The sequence below is a fragment of the Staurois parvus genome, unplaced genomic scaffold (assembly GCF_062004578.1).
Source record: "Staurois parvus isolate SC_StPar_1 unplaced genomic scaffold, SC_StPar_1.0 ptg000195l, whole genome shotgun sequence".
Taxonomy (NCBI): Eukaryota; Metazoa; Chordata; class Amphibia; order Anura; family Ranidae; genus Staurois; species Staurois parvus.
Window position 1 is genome coordinate 4,165,056 of NW_028317991.1, and position 7,648 is coordinate 4,172,703.

Consider the following 7,648-nt stretch of genomic DNA (forward strand, 5'->3'; position numbering starts at 1 on the left):
CACAGCAGAGTTCAGAGACATATAATTCAAACAGCCTTGAGCAGACTGTCTTTATAGAATTTGGTTTGTAGTTCTCAGCATCCCCCTACTTCTACATCACCCTACCACTGCCACCACCAGACATTGTGAAAATTGTTCCAAGTGCTGATAACCTTCACAATGAAATTTCACATAGTTACATTATAGCAGCAACAAAGTGCAGTTGAAACTTCAGAGTGGGTCAAAAGTCTAACTCACATCCTAAAAACCAAAAAGGCAGATACTGACAATATACAGGAGGTCTTGTCAACCTTTAACCTAAAGGGACCCTTGAAAATATTCCGGTTCCTATGGAAAAAATGATATCCACAGTTCATGTGACCAATAATTTGTAAAGAATGTGTGACAGAAAGTAATTATCAACACCCCCTTTGATCTAGATGACATTTTCCCAACAAAAGAAATTAAAATGAATCCCCTGAAAATTATGTGTCGCCTTACACTTGCAAGCAGTGGTCCATCAAGTGCCTCCTTGCATTGGTGAACCACTGAAATGCAAGGGGGCACTTTATAGTGGTCCACTAATGCAAAGGGGCACTTTATAGTGGTCCACTATAAAGTTCCCCCTACACTGGTGGGCCATTATAAAGTTCCCCCCTACATTGGTGGGCCATTGAAAAGAGTCCCTTTACAATGTGGGTCCATCAAAAAGTGCTCCCGTATGCCGGTCAAGTGCCCGCTTATGTTTATGGTCCATTACAAAAAGTGCCTCCTTACATTGGTGTTCCATTGAAAAGTGCTCCTTTATGTTTGTAGTCCATTGAAAAGTGCCCCATTGTGTTGGTCCTCAGTGTGCAAGCGACCCTTTAAATTGGATCCTGGATATGCGGTTGGAAGTGCATAGTAAATATAGCTCTCTCACTTGGAGATTTGTTTAAAATATTAATTGAATAAGATCAGATAGAGCCTTTAGTGGTCTGAAGAGCAATTTCTCAATCATGATCAGAGAGGGAGCAGCCCAAGATCTGACCCAGGTCTCCACATACCCAACAGTCCATTTACATTGGATGTCAGTGGAAAAGTACCCCACTGATAGCCCAGATGGGAGATCAGGATCCACCATTTCTCAAACCCCTAGTAACCTCCAGAAGAAGCCTAGTTTAGAAAGGCTGGCATACAGTAAAGTATACAACCATCCACACGTCATAATACAAACATACCAGTTTGTTATACATGTTAAGAATACAACATTAACACAATACCATTGGAGTGAAACATAACAGACTATACATACAGCTGATATGTAACACATCAGACATGATTTTATTCATCAGCACCTAAGTATTTTAGGGCACGTGCCATCTGCTGGAATAAATATCTCACATGTGATAATTGTGCACTCAAGTGTTAGATATTCCATTTCTTAAGGGCCCATTTACACTCTTGCATTTTAACACACATTACAAAGTGCTAAAATGCATATGCCCAAGTTACCTGTCCTAAAAATAGTGCTGCATTTTACATTTTTTGTTCTGTCTTAGTTCATTGGAAGGCCGTTAGAAGTCAATGGCAATGCATCAAAGCGCATTTTGTTCCACTGGCAACAGATAGAATAGATGGAGCCAATAGCCAAGGGCTAAATTCCAACTAAAAAAAAAAACAAAAAAAACACATTGGAAACATGCCAATGCACAATATATAACAACGCACCTGCCTAATGCTGCAAAAAACCCAAACTTCTAAAACCAGAGAGTGCAAAACCTGGTTCAGCTGTGCTTGGTAGTCAGCTTCTAAGTTTGGCTTGCTCAGTTAAGCTTTGACATAAAAAACCTGAAAGTCGACTGGCTACCATGCAGTCGCACCAGACTTTTAGTAAATCAACCCCATAGATCCAAAGGAACCCATGGGGGGGGGGGGGGGGGAAGAGAAATACACCTCTCCCATCAAACCTCAAAATGTAGGAGGAGAAAAAAAAAAAAAAAAAAAAAAAAAAAAAAAAAAGAAGAAGTAGGCTTCTCACTGTCATGGCCCTAGGATGGGCATCTGCATTGATTTCTATGGAAAATGTTTTCTGCACTGGATGTGCAGATGGGAGGACATCTCCAAACTACACTTAGGGCGTGACCAAGACCTGCGCACGTGCGCCATTTGCCACAGCAATGCAGGGATATTAAATGCAGAGATCTGGGCAGGTCACAATATTAAACCTCCCTTATCTGAGGTCTATAGTTGTATCTTACAAACTGATGAGGGCTGGGATTGGTTACATTTGACTATTATAGCATCTCATTACATATGATGGTTACAGAAAACAGTGCAGATTTTTGTAATTTTCCATGACTGTTGCAGAGTAGCCGTGATCAGCGGTGGTTTCTGCACCCTCTGTTTAAATCTATGTAAACTGTAAGAGTCAGCATTTCTGTGTTTGGTCAATGTCATCAATTATTAAAAATGGCCACACCCAGCATAAATCAATCACACTGGACTGTTTATTGGCAGAAATGTATTCCAAAAAGTGTGGAAAAATATATATTACAGTATTTATATAGCACCAATAGTTCACTCAGCGCTGTACATTACAATGGGAGACAATACAAAAACAGTACAATGACAATACAGTGCGATACATGAGGGGATCGAGGGCCCTGCTCCTTGGAGCTTACAATCTGGGAGGGAGGGGATAGTGGTATGGGAGGAGAAGCTGTGGGGGATGGAGTGGTGGGAAGGGGAGGAGATAAGCAGTTACCAGGGGGCGGGGTAGGCTTCCCTGAAGAGGTGGGTTTTCAGGGTGCACCTAAAAGAGAGGAGTGTAGGTGATAGTCTGATGGGTTGGGGTAGGGAGTTCCAGAGGATGAGTGATGCCCTGGAGAAGTCCTGGAGGTGGGCATGGGAGGAGGAGACCAGGGAGCTAGAGAGAAGGAGGTCTTGTGAGGAGCGGAGAGTGCGTTTTGGGTGGTATTTGGATATTAGGTGTAGTTTGGGGCGATATTATGGACAGCTTTGTATGTCAGTGTTAGCATTTTGAATTTAATCTGTTGGGCAATCAGGAGCCATTGGCAGAGGGGGGTGGTGGAAACGGAGCAGTTGGTAAGGTGGATGAATCTGGCTGCCGTATTCAGGATCGACTGAAGCAGGGATAGCTTGCGGTGAGGGAGGCCAGTGAGGAGGGAGTTGCAGTAATAGAGTCGTAATATGATGAGGGAGATTTTATATCTATATCTATATCACACACACATACAATTCATATACATATATACATACACAAACATCCCTATATATATATATCCTAGATTGGAAACTCGAAAGAGTAGGGCCCTCTAACCCCTCGTGTGCTGTTTGTTGTTGCTGTACTGTTTCATGTATTGTCCCCCCCTCTATTGTACAGCGCTGAGCAAACCCTTTGGCGCTATATAAACTCAAAATAAAATAATAATAATAATAATAATAATAATAATTATATACACTTTTTTGTATACCCCAAATTAACAGATTAAGATAAAGGTCATCATGCCAACCCCTAACTCTTCCGGCATGGGTTAAAATTACAAGCAATGGCCTGAGGATTGAACTCTCCAATATGGCAGAATACACTCCTGCACATTGGTGTTCGGTGCCTTTGCACACTCCTCATTCAGGCCCTTCCACTGACACAGCAGCGTTATAAACCACAAGGATACAAAAAAGGAGAATGTGTGACCCCTCCCCTATACCAACATCCCTGCAAACACCCTCTGCCACCCAGCCAGGTAAAAACAGTCTACACACGATCACTCTGCCGCTGTTTACCCAGCGAACACGCAGCAGCCTCTGACTAATGCAGCCAGCCTGAAATAAAAATATTCCTATAATCAACATGTAGGCGGGAGGAATTTTACAGACAGGTAGAACCAGGTCCAAACATCTCTAAGAGCTGACAAGTTCACATTCAGCACAATTATGCTATAAACCTGTCCCTTCTCCAGTCACTTTGAAAAGACGGCTATTAGAGAGGAAAGTACATAAAAGTCTAAGTGACTCGACTCATCAAAGCCAGACGTGACCGGCATCAAAAAATAGACAAGATGCATGCAGCATTCTGGAGGAAGTCAGTCCAGGGCAGTAGCAAAAGTCATGTTAAAAAATATCAGTTCCTCATTGTTTATATTATCGTATTACTACACATTTTAACTAAAATGCATTTTTTTTCTCTATTCCTCTGTTGCATTTTGTTTATTGATGGTGATAACATGTATACGCATTAATTACAAAAAAAAAATCTAACAGTAAAACAAAAAAACAAAAAAAAAAACAATTAAAAACTGGAGACCAGAACACAATTAGCATTACTGACCAACAGGACCACACAGGTTTTCCCTAACATTTTCAGAAAAATTAAGATTTTGAATGGTCCCCAAGGGTAACAGCTACAGTCTGCAGCTCCTCTACTTTTCAGCATCAATCAGCCCCATTGACTACTTATGCATGTTAGAAAATCACGCACAGATTATATTCTAGATGAAAAGAAGTCTGACAGATGGATAGATATTCACAGATAGAAAGAATAGAGATAGACCACTAGTTAGAACAGACAGAAAATCTCAAATATCTAGCTAGACAGATGGAAAAAAAACAGATGGATATATATATTTTGAACTTAGAGATATGAGAAAGTCAGAAACAAATGAATAGAAGAGGGTAGATATTTTGTACACTATAACTCATTTACTATGTAATGTGCTTGCTCATTACATAAGGCCATCATCTTGGTGCAGCTGCGTTGGGGTCTGATAATGTACTTTATGTCATCTATTATAGATGAAAGCGATAGAGAATGGAACAAACTTCACAATCACCATCCATCATCCTCCTGCAGGAGGAATAGCAGACCTGGCACTACACAGAGCAATAGCACCAATCTCCGGCCAAACTCCAAACACAACCAAACCAACATATACTTTGCTCAGTTCTTTACTGGTTTCAGGGCTGTGCAGGACTCCTGGGACTTGTGGCTCCAATCCCAATGTATATAATGTACAGAGACTCCTCCGATCCCAATGTATATAATGTACAGAGTCTCCTCCGATCCCAATGTATATAATGTACAGAGACTCCTCCGATCCCAATGTATATAATGTACAGAGTCTCCTCCGATCCCAATGTATATAATGTACAGAGTCTCCTCCGATCCCAATGTATATAATGTACAGAGTCTCCTCCGATCCCAATGTATATAATGTACAGAGACTCCTCCGATCCCAATGTATATAATGTACAGAGACTCCTCCGATCCCAATGTATATAATGTACAGAGACTCCTCCGATCCCAATGTATATAATGTACAGAGACTCCTCCGATCCCAATGTATATAATGTACAGAGACTCCTCCGATCCCAATGTATATAATGTACAGAGACTCCTCCGATCCCAATGTATATAATGTACAGAGACTCCTCCGATCCCAATGTATATAATGTACAGAGACTCCTCCGATCCCAATGTATATAATGTACAGAGACTCCTCTGATCCCAATGTATATAATGTACAGAGACTCCTCTGATCCCAATGTATATAATGTACAGAGACTCCTCTGATCCCAATGTAAAAGGAGAGCTCTGATCACAATGTATACTATATATATTATTATACAAGATTTATATAGCCCCCAGTTTGCTCAGCGCTTTACAATATAACGGGAGACAATACAGCAACAATACAGTTCAATACAAGAGGGATAGGAGGGCCCTGCTTCTTGGAGCTTACAATCTAGACCTCGCTGGTCACAATGTATACAATATATAGTCATCCCCGGTACAGGGAGATCTCTGGTCACAATGTATACAATATATAGTCATCCCCGGTAAAGGGAGATCTCTGGTCACAATGTATACAATATATAGTCATCCCCGGTAAAGGGAGATCTCTGGTCACAATGTATACAATATATAGTCATCCCCGGTAAAGGGAGATCTCTGGTCACAATGTATACAATATATAGTCATCCCCGGTACAGGGAGATCTCTGGTCACAATGTATACAATGTATAGTCATCCCCGGTACAGGGAGATCTCTGGTCACAATGTATACAATGTATAGTCATCCCCGGTACAGGGAGATCTCTGATCACAATGTATAGTCATCCCCGGTACAGGGAGATCTCTGATCACAATGTATACAATGTATAGTCATCCCCGGTACAGGGAGATCTCTGATCACAATGTATACAATGTATAGTCATCCCCGGTACAGGGAGATCTCTGATCACAATGTATACAATGTATAGTCATCCCCGGTACAGGGAGATCTCTGATCACAATGTATACAATGTATAGTCATCCCCGGTACAGGGAGATCTCTGATCACAATGTATACAATGTATAGTCATCCCCGGTACAGGGAGATCTCTGATCACAATGTATACAATGTATAGTCATCCCCGGTACAGGGAGATCTCTGATCACAATGTATACGATGTATAGTCATCCCCGGTACAGGGAGATCTCTGATCACAATGTATACAATGTATAGTGTATACAATGTATAGTCATCCCCGGTACAGGGAGATCTCTGATCACAATGTATACAATATATAGTCATCCCCGGTACAGGGAGATCTCTGATCACAATGTATACAATATATGGGGGCATCTCTGTAATGTATAGAACTTTCACAATGTATACTAAGTACATCTTTGATCACAATGTATAGGGGGAGTTCTGATCACAATGTATACAATATTTAGGGAAATCTCTAATGTATACAATGTATGGGGGCATATCAACGTATAAAGTTCATATTTGATCCCAATATATAGGAGGAGCTCTGATCACAATGTATAGGGAAAAGACACTCCTCCAGCTCCCTCACATGCTCTATGATCCCCAAGTCACATACACAATGTATAGGGGGGACACGGAGCCCCCAGCCCCAGCAGGTCTTGGACATACGTCTAGGGGGGACACGGAGCCCCCAGCAGGTCTCGGACATGCAACGTACAGGGGGGACACGGCGCCCCCAGAAGGTCTTGGACATACGTCTAGGGGGGACACGGAGCCCCCAGCAGGTCTCGGACACACAACGTACAGGGGACACGGAGCCCCCAGCAGATCTCGGCGCTATCCGGTGGCACACAGTTGGACTCTCACCTGGTTGCTGGTCGGGGTGATCCGGGCCGGCAGTATACAGTCCGCACACACAGCGATGATCCCAGAGGAGAGCGCTCTATTCCCGGGGGCGCCGCACAGGGAGGAGATCCTCCAATCACAGCCGGATTCTCGGAGCTCTGCTCGGGTCTGCTGGAAGTGCTGGGAGCACACACATCACCGCCCAGGCAGCAGGCTAGGGCGGGGTCCACGGCCTGCCTATAGGGAGGAGGAATGTGCGCTTGGCCACGCCCCCAGACTGATTTGTGAATGGGCAGCAGGGATGAGAGAGTCATTCATAAAGTCAGTGGCAGGTGTGAGCTTCCAGCTGAGAGCAGACACCTGGGGGGAGGGGCCAATGTATTGATAAGGGGAGAAGGGGAGGGGGTGTTCTGATCACAGCAGGGCTATCATGAGATCTGATCGCAGGGAGACTTTCATGTCCCCTCTGCAGTTTCTATCAGTGACCATTCTTGGGGAATAAGCAGAGATCTCTGATCTGGGCAGAAAAAGGTTACAGAAAAGAAAAAAGCGCCAGAATCAGCGCG

The 7,648-nt window shown here is 43.0% G+C and overlaps 1 protein-coding gene across 1 annotated transcript in view; it reads right to left on the reverse strand.

Moving 5' to 3' along the window:
* Nucleotides 1-7,288, reverse strand: part of ETS2 (ETS proto-oncogene 2, transcription factor) — a 30,808-nt gene extending 23,520 nt beyond the window's left edge. The window contains exon 1 of the mRNA XM_089677900.1: nucleotides 7,104-7,288. The gene's annotated coding sequence lies outside the window, so the exon portion shown is untranslated. The remainder of the gene's footprint in view (nucleotides 1-7,103) is intronic.
* Between the last annotated feature and the right edge of the window lie 360 nt (nucleotides 7,289-7,648).